The sequence below is a fragment of the Eriocheir sinensis genome, chromosome 21 (genome assembly GCF_024679095.1).
Source record: "Eriocheir sinensis breed Jianghai 21 chromosome 21, ASM2467909v1, whole genome shotgun sequence".
In the NCBI taxonomy this organism is placed as follows: Eukaryota; Metazoa; Arthropoda; class Malacostraca; order Decapoda; family Varunidae; genus Eriocheir; species Eriocheir sinensis.
Window position 1 is genome coordinate 8,139,281 of NC_066529.1, and position 14,626 is coordinate 8,153,906.

The following is a 14,626-nucleotide window of genomic DNA, read 5'->3' on the forward strand; positions in this document are numbered from 1 at the left end:
CGCCTTCTTCACCGTCGTTAGTAGGTGCTCAGGTGTCCCACAGGTCCTTCTAAGCTCCCTGTTATAATTGCTCTTGGTCGGTGGTGGTGTCATCTTGCTACGAGGAGGCGGAGGCGGAGGAGGAGGTGGAGGTTAGGTTGCGGGCAGGAGGGTGCGAAGAGGTGTGGGTTGAGCGCTGCAAGGGTGAAGGTGCGTTTGATGAGGATGGGATGTCACGGGAGTTGAAGGAGGAGGTGGAGGAGGTTGGGTTGCGGGCAGGAGGGTGCGAAGAGGTGTGGGTTGAGCGCTGCAAGGGTGAAGGTGCATATGATGAGGCTGGGATGTCACGGAGTTGAAAGAGGAGAGAGTTCGTGTGCCCCAGAAATGGAGAGTTGATTGAGGGTTAACTTGTGGGCAGGCTGAGGAGAGCGAGAGAGAGAGAGAAAGGGAGGGAGGGCGGGGATATCTGTCACGTTAAGAATAGTAGCTTAAGTAGAAGTAGCAGAGGGGAGGGATAGTAAGGGGAGGACAGGAGCGTTATGAGCAGGTAATCTGACACCGCTGATGCTTACCACAACCTACCCGCTGCCTCCATCACGTTGCCTTCTCTCCCCTTCCCTATCTCTCCCCAATCCCTCTTCTTTCTCCCCCTTCCCCTACTTCCCAGTCCCTCCACCTTCTCCTCCTCCTTCCCTCTCTGTCCCCACCTTCTCCTTCCTCGACTCTTCCCCAATTCCTCCACCTTCTCTCCCTTCCCTTCCTCTATCTTTTCCCAATCCCTCCACCTTCTCTCCCTTCCCTTCCTCTATCTTTTCCCAATCCCTCTACTCGACCCATCTTCCTTCCCTATCTCTCCCCAATCCCTCTTCTTTTTTCTCTCCCTTCCCCTACTTCCCAGTCCCTCCACTTTCTCCTCCTTCCCTCTCTATCCCCCACCTTCTCCCCCTCCTTCTCTCTCTATCCCCCACCTTCTCTCCCTTTCTCTATCTTTACCCAATCCCTCCACCTTCTCTCCCTTCCCTTCCCTTCCTCTACCTTTTTCCAACCCCTCTTCCTCTACTTCTCTTCCCAATCCCTCCACCTTCTCCCCTTCCCTCCATCTCCGCTGTTCCTCACCTTCTCTTCTTCCTCTTCCTCCCCAATTCCTCCATCTTCTCCCCCTCCCTCCTTCCCTCTCCGTTATTCCCCACCTTCGCCCCTCTCCTCCACCTTCTCTCCTTCCCTCCATCTCCGCTATTCCCCACCTTCTACCCTTCCTCTTCCTCCCCATTTCCTCCCTCATCACCCGATCCCTCCTTCCCTCTCCGTTATTCCCCACCTTCGCCCCTCACCTCCACCTCCCTCCAACCCTCCGCCTCCCCCTCGTAACGGCCCGTTGGCGCACATTAGATAAAGCGACACAGGAGACACGAAAGGGAGACCGGCGAAATACCGTTGAAGTGGGCCAAGCAAGATGATTATGCCGCCGCTGGATGGGGAATGCGGGCGGTGGGGTGCGGAGGAGGGCGGGGCGGGGCGGGTGGGTGGGTGAACCGCTGGGTGTGTGGGTGGGAGGAGGCGTTGCAGGACTTCTCTTTATAATTCTCCTACACATGCGGAGCGAGTATTCCACCTTCAGGGACGTCAGGGTGTCTGTAAACCTTCACCCGGGGATCTTTTGTTTGTCCTTCGTGTGGTGCAGCAAGGCAGGGGATGGCAGGGAGGCGTCACGGTGCTTGGCTAGGCAGGGCACGAGGGCAGCGACAAGCGGGCGTCCCTCTCATTGATGCGTGTTGCCTCCGTTGACAGTAGACAGTTACGGCATAATGGCAACAGGTCCTGACTGCGAGAAGACTTAAGGGACTTTGCAGAGGGAGTGAAGACACCGCTCAGCCACTGCAGGACGAGGATGAAGGAAGAGAGAAAAGAACAGGACAAAGCAGATATACAGGAGCAGCGAAGGGAGAGGATGCGAGCCTAGGATGGGGACGGAAAGAGGAACAGCGAGAAGACTTTGCAGAGGGAATGAAGACACCGCTCAGCCACTGCAGGACGAGGATGAAGGAAGAGAGAAAAGAACAGGAGACAAAGCAAATATAGAGGAGCAGCGAAGGGAGAGGATGCGAGCCTAGGATGGGGACGGAAAGAGGAACAGCGAGAAGACTTTGCAGAGGGAATAAAGACACCGCTCAGCCACTGCAGGACGAGGATGAGGGAAAAGAGAGAAGAGCAGGAGCAGCGAAGGGAGAGAATACGAACCTAGGAAGGGAACGAAAAGAGGAATAGCGAGAAGACTTAATTAACCGGGCATGAAGGACCGCAGGAGAACGAGTACAATCAAACAGCGCATGTCATTGAAGGAAGAGAATGCCAGTGACAATGTAGAGTCGGAATGAAAAAACACTTAGGGCGTATTACTAAACATTTCGTCGCTCAAGTACATATATTTGACAAGGCTTTCGTAGGGGTTGTGGGTATTTCCAGGAGTAGTTTGATGAATACCTGGGTCATCAAACTACCATGAGCCTAAAGAAACACATATTTGACAAGGCTTTCGTAGGGGTTGTGGGTATTTCCAGAAGTAGTTTGAAACATTTTGACAGGCTTTTCTGTAAGGTTGGGGGTATTTCCAGTAGTAGTTTGATGACCCTGGTGGTAGTTTGACCCTTCTTCTGAACCGTGAACCTAAAGAAACGTATTTGAAAAGGCTTTCGTAGGAGTTTTGGGTATTTCCAGTAGTAGTTGTATGACCTTGGTGGTAGTTTGACCCTTCTTCTGTACCATGAACCTAAAGAAACACATATTTGACAAGGTCTTTCGTAGGAGTTTGGGGTATTTTCAGGAGTAGTTGTATGACCCTGGTGTTAGTTTGACCCTTCTTCTGAACCTTGAACGTAAAGAAACACATATTTGACAAGGCTTTCGTAGGGGTTGTGGGTATTTCCAGGAGTAGTTTGATGACCCTGGTGGTAGTTTGACCCTTCTTCTGAACCGTGAACCTAAAGAAACGTATTTGAAAAGGCTTTCGTAGGAGTTTTGGGTATTTCCAGGAGTAGTTTGATGACCCTGGTGGTAGTTTGACCCTTCTTCTGTACCATGAATCTAAAGAAACACATATTTGACAAGGCTTTCGTAGAATTTTTGGGTATTTCCAAGAGTAGTTTTATGACCCTTGTGGTAGTTTGACCCTTTTTCTGTACCATGAACCTAAAGAAACACATATTTGACAAGGCTTTCGTAGGGGTTTTGGGTATTTCCAGGAGTAGTTTGATGACCCTGGTGGTAGTTTGACCCTTCTTTTGAACCGTGAACGTAAAGAAACACTCATTAGAACCCAGTTGACCCCCTCTTTGACCTTTAGAAATAGTTGATGTGAGAAGCGAAGGTGTGTCACAATACCAACCTTTTTAGGCTCTGCAGAACTAGTAAACTAAAGGAGAAAAAAGAGGCGGAAAAATAGCGAACACACACAACGCCAAAAAAAAGAATAATTATACGTATAGGATGAAACGGGAAGCAGGATACAGACAGAGAAAAGAGGAACACAGCAGGAGAGTGAAGGTAGCAGAGAAAAGAGGAACACAGCAGGAGAGTGAAGGTATAGCAGAGAAAAGAGGAACACAGCAGGGGAGTGAAAGAGGTAAGGGAGGAGGCAGGAAAACGAAAGAAAATCGAAAAAAACACACAAACAAAAGGATTGCTTATGTATACGAAGAGACTCATAACACCTGTAGACAAGGAATGAGAACAGTGACGCGGCAAGAGGAAGGGACATGAAAAAAAGACAGAACTAGGACACGGACACAATGGACAAGAACATCAATACAGAGGCAGAACGAGGGCACATGCAGCAGAAGGAGGAGGAGGAGGAGGAAGAGGAGGAACACGAGTGACATTACCGCAAACGAGGGGGAGAGGGAGGGAGGAAGAGGGAGAGAGAGTGAGAGAGGCAACAGGTAGAAGGGAGGAACGGGCATGAGATAAAAGACATGAACGAGGATAAAGAGTAAATAGGGAGGAGGAGGAGGAGGATGTGCAGGAGTAGATAGGAAAAAAAATAAAAGGAAGGAACGGACAAAAGATGAAAGGGAAAAGAAAATAGGAAGCAACGGACATGAGATAAAGGACATGAACGAGGATAAAGAGTAAAATGATGATGATGATGATGATGATGAGGAGGAGGAGGAGGATGTGCAAGAGTAGATAGAAGAAGAAGAAGAGTGACGCGCATCTCCCTTTTGGCCACGCGAACTATTTTCTTCACATTTATTTTTGCTTCTTTTTTTATACCTTTAACTTTTTTTATTGTTTCCGTCACTGCAAGAAAAAAAATGCAGATAAAGGAAGGAAGTAGGAAAGGATATAAAAGCGACAGGACGGTACATACAAACACACACACACACACATACATACATACACACACACATACATACATACATACATACATACATACATACATACACACACACTCACATCCATACATACAAACATACATAGACAGAGAGAAGGAAGCAGAAAATTATTTAAAAACAATACACACACACACACACACACACACACACACACACACACACACACACACACACACACATACATACACTCTACTTTATTTTATAGAAGTGCTTGTTGTCTTTATTTATTTATTTACTTATTTTTACCCTTGAGCTGCATCCTTACTATAAAAAAATACATCATACACACACACACACACACACACACACACACACACACACACACACACACACACACACACACACACACACACACACACACACATCCATCCACACATCCATAAACACACATCCATACATACATAAGTCCAGGAGAGCCCCGCAGTAGCATCCGTGAGTGCCGTTGGAGCGAGCTGTTGTCCTTTGTCTGACATTTGGAACTCCTCTCCGTTAAAGGTCAAAACCTGTTGGACGTGGAGGGGTGGGGGGAAGGAGGGGAAGGACGTGGGGGGAGGGGGGGAAGGAGGGAGATGGGGGATGGGGGATGTTGAGCGCTCTCCTAGTAGACAATATATGAAGTATCCTCTCCCTTCATTTCTCGTCTCCCTTCCCTTCTTACCCCTGTCGTCCATCTTTCCCTTCACCTTTTCCTTCTCACCCATATCTCATCTTCCCCCTTTTCTCCTCATCTTCCTTCACTTCTTCCTCGTCCCCATTCTTGTTTCTTCAATTCTCGTCACTCACTTTTTCCTCCCCTTTCCCATTCCTCCTTTTGCTCCTCGTTCCCCACTTTTCCCCTCTTGTTTCTTTCTCTTCCTCCTCCTCCTCCTCCTCCCTTACTTCCTCTTCTCCTCCTCCATTCTCTTTTCTTAAATCCGTCTCTTACATTTTTTATCCCCTTTCCTATTAACAATTTCGCTCCTTTATCCTCGGTCCCCATTTTCCCCACTGTTTCCTTCTCTCCCTCCTCCTCCTCCTCCTCCCTTCGCCTTTGCTGTCCTATGTCTCTGACTCGTAGATTAGAGTAGATGGTAGCAACAACAAACAGCCTAGTTAGGACCAAGAGGTCTGTTGCTGTTTGCTTTTCCTTTGTACTCTTTTGTACTCCCTCCACTCCTTCACCTTCCTCCATATCTCGTTTCTCTCCAATCCTTGTTCATCACTTTCCCTCCACTTCTCCCTCTCCCTCCCTCTCTGTCCCTTTTCCTCGCTTTAGCTTCAGTCCCTGCTCCCCACTCCCCACCTCCTCCCCCTCGTTTTCCTCCCTTCTCACTTCGTCTTCTCTCTCTTTCTCTCTCCCCCGTTTTTCTCTTCCCTCTCTCTCCTCCTCCTCCGCGTCAGTACCAGCTGCAGGTCTCTCGGATTGGGCTATGAATCATGAATTTGCCACCTTTAAGACCTATCCTCACTGACGTAATCCTTCTCCTCCTCTCCCTGTTCTTCCTCCTCCTCCTCCTCCTCCTCCTCCTCCTCTTGCTACTCTCGGTTACTGTATCTCCTTTATTAGTTCTGTACCTGTCCCTTAGCTCCACCCCGTCGATCGTATGTAATCTTGCGTCACCACCCACACCACCACCACCACCACCACCACCACCACCACCACCACCAGGAGCGAATCAATAATTTAGATCAATGGATGTCACTACGACTATCGTCACCATCATCAGTGTCACGATACTACTACTACTACTACTACTACTACTACTACTACTACTACTGCTGCTACTGCTATCGTTACCACTCTCTCTCTCTCTCTCTCTCTCTCTCTCTCTCTCTCTCTCTCTCTCTCTCTCTCTCTCAAACACACACACAAGCAGTTTCATCTTCCTCTAACTAAACACTCACTTAACAACAGCAACAACAACAACAATAACTTAACACCCCCTCTCCCTCCCCTCACCCCTCCCATCCCCCCCCCTCCCCCTAACACAATACAACAGCAGCAGCGGCATCAGGGACAGAGGCGGCGGACATCACAACAACCATTAACCGCCATAACTTTGCCCTCTTCCACGTTATTACCCGCCTAATAAACTTGCCTGGAGTCTGCCCCGCGTGTCGCCCCGTCGCTGGAGTCACGGGGGCTGGAGGGGTGAGAGGGGACCGAGGGGGTGGGGGTGGACATGGACTAAAGTTACGGGTGGAGGTGGGAAAGGGGTGAGAAGGGAGTGGCATGAGTAGGGATAGGGATGAATAGGGATGGGTGGAACTAGGTTGGGGATGGATATTGATGGAGGGGTGGGGTGGGGTGAGGTTGGGAATAGATGCAGGGGTGATGGGGTGGGGGCTTGATAAGGGGTGAGCGTAGGGTGGTGGGCGAAGCAGCAGACAGGGTGAGAGGGTTCTAACTTACCTAACTACTCCTACAAAGTGACTGCAAGCTTCTGGAGGTGGTGCAGGTGGTGGTGGTGGTGCAGGTGGTGGTGGTGGTGGTGGAGTTCAGAGTTTAAATGACTTGTGTGGTGTGTGCTTCCTACGCTTTTTTTTTTTTTTTTTTTTTTTTGTGTGTGTGTGTGTGTGTGTTTTTCCTTGACGTGTTCCTCCTCCTCCTCCTGTCTGGAAAGGAAAGCAAAACAAAAGAGAGCAACGTCTTTATAAACGTGTGTGTGTGTGTGTGTGTGTGTGTGTGTGTGTGTGTGTGTGTGTGTGTGTGTGTGTGTGAATCCCGTGGGAACTCCAAGGATGCTGCACCTCGGGAAAAAGACACACACACACACACACACACACACACACACACACACACACACAGCCTCCGTCCGCTCATTGTCTTTAAAGGAACAATAACAATAACAAAAGCAATAACAGCAACATTATCCGTTTTCTTTTTTTTTTTCTCACGCACTAATTGCAGAACACAATCACTTATCACTCCTTAATTACTGCCTGAGAGAGAGAGAGAGAGAGAGAGAGAGAGAGAGAGAGAGAGAGAGAGAGAGAGAGAGAGAGAGAATATACCCAGACCCAGAGCTACGTAATATTATTCAATACCCATTTTCTTCATCTCGTTTTTCTCTTCACCGTTTTAGCACAAACTCAAACATTCCCCGTGACGCCTCTTATGCACCCCTTCTCCTCCTTCCACCCCCATATGCACCCCCCTTCCCCCCTTCTCCCCCAATACACCCCCTCCCCACCTATGCACACCCTCCACCTTCCTCCTATGCATCCCCTTCCCCCCTCCCTGACTAACTGGCTCTTCGGGGTTAAGTGGCGTGTGGGCGGCGGGGCATTGGGGGCGTGACCTCTCTAAGGGGGCGGGGGGAGACTAGGGAGAGGGGGAGGTCAGGCCACTTTCACTGCTGGTGGTTGTGGTGGTGATGATGGTTGTGGTCGAGTGCAGCAGGAAGTGACTCTCTTGCCTCCTCCTGCTGTTCATATTGCTTCTCTTCTCACCTGTGACGAGGAGGAGGAAGAAGAGGAGGAGGAAGAGGAAGATGAACTGTTGCTTTCGTTGGGCTTAGCTTCCTTGTTTTCCTTCTTCCACATCATCATCATCATCATCATCATCATCATCGTCTTTCAGTTCATCTCACACACTCACACATCCATCATTGTCTCCACCTCGTTTCTACTCCACACTAATGCTCTGCTCCACTCCATGTCTCCACTCCACTCCACCGCCCCATCACTTCACATCCGCACCACTTCCTCCTCCTCCACAGCATCCATTCATCCACCTTCCTGGAGCTCAGAATAATACTGTTGTTGTGGTCGGCGTGTGTTGTTTGTTTCTCCATAGCGGACGCGTGGCTGTTGTTTGTGCCTGTTTGTTTGTTTGTTTGTGTATGTGTGTGAGTGTGTTTGTATGTGTGTTTGTCTGCTGTTCCCTGTGTTTGTTCTTGTCGGCTTGTGATTGTGGGAGGGTTGATTGTGTGTGTGTGTGTGTGTGTGTGTGTGTGTGTGTGTGTGTGTGGCGGCCTCTCCTTTGTTATCTTCTCATTTGACATAATTATCTTCCCTCCTCCTCCTCCTCCTCCTCCTGTTTCACCATCCCTAAAGACAGCCGGGAGATGAGAGGAGGGAGGCTGTAGCGAAGGGAATCATCGTCCAGGTCACTTGTGTTTCCTCAATGATGTAATAGTTAGGTAGGGAGAGAGGGGTGAAGGGCAGGTGAAGGGAGGAAGTGCCTAGATGGGCGGAAAGGAAATTGATTGTGAAATGGAAGGGGAGATGACATAAGTAATGGATGGGAGGAAGGAAGGAAGGAAGGACGAATGGAAAGAAGGAACGAAGGATGGACGGAGGGCAGGAAGAAAGGAAGGAATGAAGGAAGAATGAATGGAAACTAGGAACGAAGGATGGAGGGAAGGAAGGAACGAACGAATGATGGATGGATGGAAGGAAGGAAGGAAGGACGAATGGAAAGAAGGAACGAAGGATGGAAGGAGGGCACGAAGAAAGGAAGGAAAGAAGGATGAATAGAAAAAAAGAACGGAGAATGAAGAGAGGGAAGGAAGGAAGGAAAGATTAGTGGAAGGAAGGTGAAGAAATGACTTTTAAGAATGAGAGATAAAGGAAAACGAAAGCTCTAGAGATTAAAGAGTGAAATGGAAGGAAAGAGGAAACAAGATGAAGGAAGAACTAATTAAAAATGAAAGGAAAAGGAAAACGAAAACTGGAGATGAAGATGTAAGAGAAAGAGAGGAAAAGAAAAGGAAACAGGAAAGAAAAAAAAAGAAAACAAAGAAGATGAAAGGGAAAACTTGTCTAAATAAGGAAAAATAAGAAAGAAAACGAAAACTCTAGGAAAAGAAAAAAAAAGATGTGTAGCTAAGAGAAGAGGAAGAGGAAGAGGATGGAAGCGGAAGAAGAGGGATTAAAACAGGAGGAGAGAAAGCAAAAGAAGGAAGGCAGGAAGGAAAGACAACCCATCATCACCCCAACCCCCCATCACCCCCATCACCACCAACCCCCACCACCACCTCCACCGCCGCTGTTTCACCACCGTCTTCGCCTCCTCGCCGGTAATTGGGGAGTCATTAAGGGAAGGCGAGGCAATTAGACCGTCCCTCTTTTTATCGTCCTCCCAAGTAGCCGGAGTGACGCAAGGGGGGGGGGGGAGAATGACGCAATGGGAGGGAACAGGGGCGGGGCGGAGGAGGAAGAAGAAAAGGAAAGAGAAAGGAAGGTAAGGAAAGAAAGAAGGGTAATAGAGGAAGGGAGTAAAGAAGGAAGGGAAGAAGTAAGGAGGAAGAGGAGGAGAAGGTGGATTTGAGAGTGGGATGTAATGGGATGGAAGAGAGGAGGAAGAGGAAAGGAGAGAAGGTGGATTTGAGAGAGGGATGAAAGAGGAGGGTACGGAGTGAGGAAAGAGGAGAGGGGAAGGTGGACTGGAGATTAAGATGTAATGGGAGGGAACGGAAGAAGGGAAGGAAGAGAAGAAGGGCTCAGCGAAGGAAAGGGGCGTAAAGGAATGGATTGTAGGAGAAGGGAAGGGAAGGGAAAAAGAGATAAGAGAAAGGGAAGGAATTGAAACGAAAGAAAAGGAAAGAAATTAAGAGTGGAAGTGAAGGAGAAGGAATGGAAAGGTTGAGAAAGAGGAATGAAAACGAAGAGATATTGATAAAGAAAACGAGGTGATGGATGAATCGGAGGAAACAGAAGGGGAAAGAGGAAATGTATTAATAATGGACGCTTGAGATAAGGAAATAGAACAGAAAAAGAAGAAGAAGAAGAAGAAGACAGTAACTTAACCCCTTGACTGCGTATTTCCGATAAGAAGACGCCACCAAGCTACAGAAGTGGAGCAAAAAGTGGCTGCTAAAATTCAGTGAAGAAAATGTGAAATCCTGCATCTTAGGAGGGTAAATCCAGCACACCAATACCACATGGGAAACACTCCACTACCCACCACAGAGGCAGAGAAAGACCTGGGAGCATATGTGACGAGGCTACAAGGGAAGGTGAAATCCATGCCAATCGCAGCGGGCGGGTTAAAGAAATGGCAATACAAACAGCGACAGACAAGCAGAGCAAATTGAGATAAATAAGAACTCTCCATTAAAAGAGAGAAAGCGAACGAGATGGAAAGCGGAGATAAAGGAAGGGAAATCGTTATATTGAAGGGGAAGAAGATTAATTAAGAAGAGCGGTGAAAGTGAAAAAGGAAATAGAGAAACACAAATTGAAGCAGAGAGAGAGAGAGAGAGAGAGAGAGAGAGAGAGAGAGAGAATGAACATAGCGGAGGAAGTGAAAAGAAACGGGAGCAGATTAAAAGAAATAAGAAAGAACATAAAAAGAACTTGAAAGAATGAGAGGAGAGAATATAAAGAAGCGACGCAGATATAAAAAAAAATGATAATGACAGAGGGGAAGAAAGAAAGGAGGGAAAGAAAAGAGAATCAATAAGGCGGAGAATAAAGATAAATGAGAAGAGTATAATAGGGTGATACAAATAAGAGAAGAAGAAGAAGAAGAAGAAGAAGAAGAAGAAGAAGAAGAAGAAATAAGGTAATACAAGAAAACATATAGAGAAAAAAAAACCGGATTGACAATGAGAACCCAAAACAACAACAACAACAACAACAACAGCAACAGCGAGAAATCAAATAAAAAAGATGAAATTAAGAAAACAAAAGAAAAAAAAGAAAAGAAAAACAGAACATGACTTGAGGGAAGTGCAGAAGTAGGAGTAAAGAAGAAGAAGTGGAGTTAAGAAGAAGAAGAAGAAGAATATAATGATGAAAGGAAGCGAAAGAAAAGAAAGGAGAAAATAAGAAGAAATCAAGGAAAAGTGAAGCAAGGAAAGAGAACGATACACCACCACCACCACCACCACCAACAACAACAACAACAACAACAACAACAACAACAACATCAACATTAGCAAGGCATCAAGCGTCATCAGTAAAGAGGAGCGACCGTCAGCGTGTCCCGGGGGCGGCTCGTCCTTACCTGCCCTTCCTGCGCTCACACACCTGCCCGTGACGTGAGCAGCCCCGGAGGTCACGTCACGTCACGGCCACGCCTCACCTCTGACACCACGCCTGACGAAGGGGTGAAGGGGGGGGAGAAAGAGAGAAAAGGGGGGTAGGGAGTAGAGATAGACAAACATTTAGACAGATAGACAGACATATGCATAGAGAGAGAGAGAGAGAGAGAGAGAGAGAGAGAGAGAGAGAGAGAGAGAGAGAGAGAGAGAGAGAGAGAGAGAGAAAGGGGGTAGAGAGTAGAGGCAAACAAACATTTAGACAGACAGACAGACAAATGAATAAACAGAGAGAGAGAGAGAGAGAGAGAGAGAGAGAGAGAGAGAGAGAGAGAGAGAGAGAGAGAGAGAGAGAGAGATTAACAGACAAATTGACAAACTAACAAGCAAAATGAGTATAAACAAAACTACAAAAAAAAATATACCATCCATGCATATAGTAAACACACACACACACACACACACTGGGAAGGCAAGGGAAGCTCACCACACCTCACTGCCCATATATTTACACTCCCCCACCTAATTAATAAGAACGACCACCATTATCTTGAACGCAGAAACGCTAATGTGTGAACTATCCCTTGAGGAGGAGGAGGAGGAGGAGGAGGAGGCTGGAAGGTGTGTGAAGTAGGTATGAAATGCTAATTGATACGTGGACAGGTGGAGGGGGAAGATAAGAGAGAGAGAGAGAGAGAGAGAGAGAGAGAGAGAGAGAGAGAGAGAGAGAGAGAGAGAGAGAGAGAGAGAGAGAGTTATTGTTGTTATTTTTGTTATTGTTGATGCGTACTTATCCGCTGTCCTTGGTCCGTGCTCGTCCGTCACGCAGGAAAAGAGGCGAAGGAGAACTGAAGGTCGATCGGACGAGAGAGAGAGAGAGAGAGAGAGAGAGAGAGAGAGAGAGCGGGAAGGTCACATGAAGCAACAGTGGCATCAGCGGGAGGAGGAGTCGTGTCATTCCTCCTCCCGCCTACATACCTCCTCCTCCTCCTCCTCCTCCTCCTCCTCCTCCTCACGTTATTTCTTCACGCCGTCCATTTCTTGCTTTCAATATTCATCCTTACGTCATCGAGAGAGAGAGAGAGAGAGAGAGAGAGAGAGAGAGAGAGAGAGAGAGAGAGAGAGAGAGAGAGAGATGCGTCATACTTGTTATCACCTTCTTTTCCACCTCCTTCTCCTCCTCCTCCTCATTTAGCTCCTTATAGGCGTCTTAAATCTCATCCTCGTTTCCTCTCATTCTTCATCTCATCTCCTGCGCACTTCCTCTCCGTCTTGTTATTTTCTTCCTGTTATATTATGTTTATATCTTCCTTCTCCTCCTCCTCTTCTCTTCCTCTTCCTCCTCCTCCTCCTCCTCTTCTATTCCTCCTCTTCATCTTTTTTTTTCCTTTTTTGTTATGCTCATTTATTCCTCCTCCTCCTCCTCATGATCATCTCATTTTTCTCCTTTCTTGTCATCCTCCTCCTCCTCCTCCTCCTCTTCTCTTCCTGCTCCTCATCATCTTTTTTTTTCTCCTTTCTTGTTATCCTCATTTATCCCTCCTCCTCCTCTTCTCCTCCTCTCTTTATGTACGTATAAGAGTGGCTAGGATTACTTAAGTTCGCGGAAAGAGAAGAAAACACACACACACACAAAAATGTATAAACACAAGGACACATTTGAACATCTTAACTTATCCTTCACAAAGACCAAGCGTGTGTGATCCCTTGCAGGCGTGTTGAAGCGATGTCATAATGGGATCATCTTTTCGTGGAAGGCAGAAAATTGACTCGTGCGGGGTATGAATTTTGCTTATAAACTGTTTGTGCTGATTTGGCGTACAGTGATGATGGTGGAGGAGGGGAACATACCTATCACTCGCGCTAAGTTGACGTTGAAAATACAGTGCAGTTTATTAGTGAAGGGATGGAGACTAAAGACATGCTTGGAGAACCCACCTGTCACTCACTCACTCACTCACTCACTCACTCACGTTTAGGAAAGAATGAAGATACAATTGAAAGCTATTAGTGAAGGGATTGACACATGCCTGGAGGAGAACCAACGCCTCAGTCCTGTCTTCACAACATGGATCGGTATTACAAGACTTTCGCCTCTCATATCAGCCATTTCTAAAGGTCAAAGAGAGGGTCAGTCGGGTTCTAATGAGTGTTCCTTCAGGTTCATGGCACATAAGAAGGGTTAAACTACCACCAGGGTCATAAAACTACTACATGAAATGCCCACAACTCCTGTACGAAAGCCTTGTCGAGTATGTGTTCTTGGGCGATGAATTGTCTTTTAATACGACCCATAAACAGACATGATTGACGCGTAGAAGAAAATCAAGACACCTTAAACAGATCGAATTTGACTCGTTTTCGGCTTTTTCTTCCTTCATTTTTTTTTTCAGTAGTGCATGACCGTTTTTCTTTTACGTATATAAATTTTTATTATGCCTTAGAATCCCCTCCTTTGATGTATGAAAATATGTATGACGACAGAAGTATAAAAAAGGAGACAGTAAGAGAAGATGGCGCCACTATAAACACTTGCCTGCGCCATGACGGGTTGGGGCCGAACACCACACAGGCCCCTCAAGCAAGCCTACCGACGCTATAGACGTAGTAGACGTAAAAAAAAAAAAAAAAAAAAAAAAAAAAAAAGTATAAATTAATTGATGAAAAAAAGACAGGTTGGAAGGTTTAGTCATTTTGCCGTCGCTTTATGTAGGTCAAGTAGCTTTTTTTTTTTTTTTTTTCCTTATATTTCTATTATGCTTTTTTTTTATTTAGTAGAATGACACTGACACCGTTCTCGCGTAATGATGCAGAAAGATAATGTTAAGTGTGTTATTCGTCACGCTCCGAGTAGTGATAATAATTAACTGTAAACTAGCACGTATTAATTTTGCGAATAGCGACTTTCACCTTGGCAGCGGGGGGGTGGGGGTGGGGGGGGGGGGGACGCGGAGACAGTGGTGACGCCCGTGTGTGTGTGTGTGTGTGTGTGTGTGTGTGTGTGTGTGTGTGTGTGTGTGTGTGTTGCAAGTCTGTATAGAAAGTGAATGAGAGAAGGAAAAAGACATGTGAGAGAAAGAGGGAAGGAAGGAGAGAAGAAAGAGGAGTGAAGGAAAGAGGAAAGCGGAGACAGAATAGGAAGGAAGAAGAAAATAGTGAAGGAGAGACGAAAAAAAAACCTGGAGAGAAAAAAAAAGGAAGGAGAGGAGAAAGATGAGTAAAGACGAGGAAAGAAGAGAAGAATAGAGGAAATAGGAGGTGTGAAAAGTAGAATGAATGGGGAGAAGG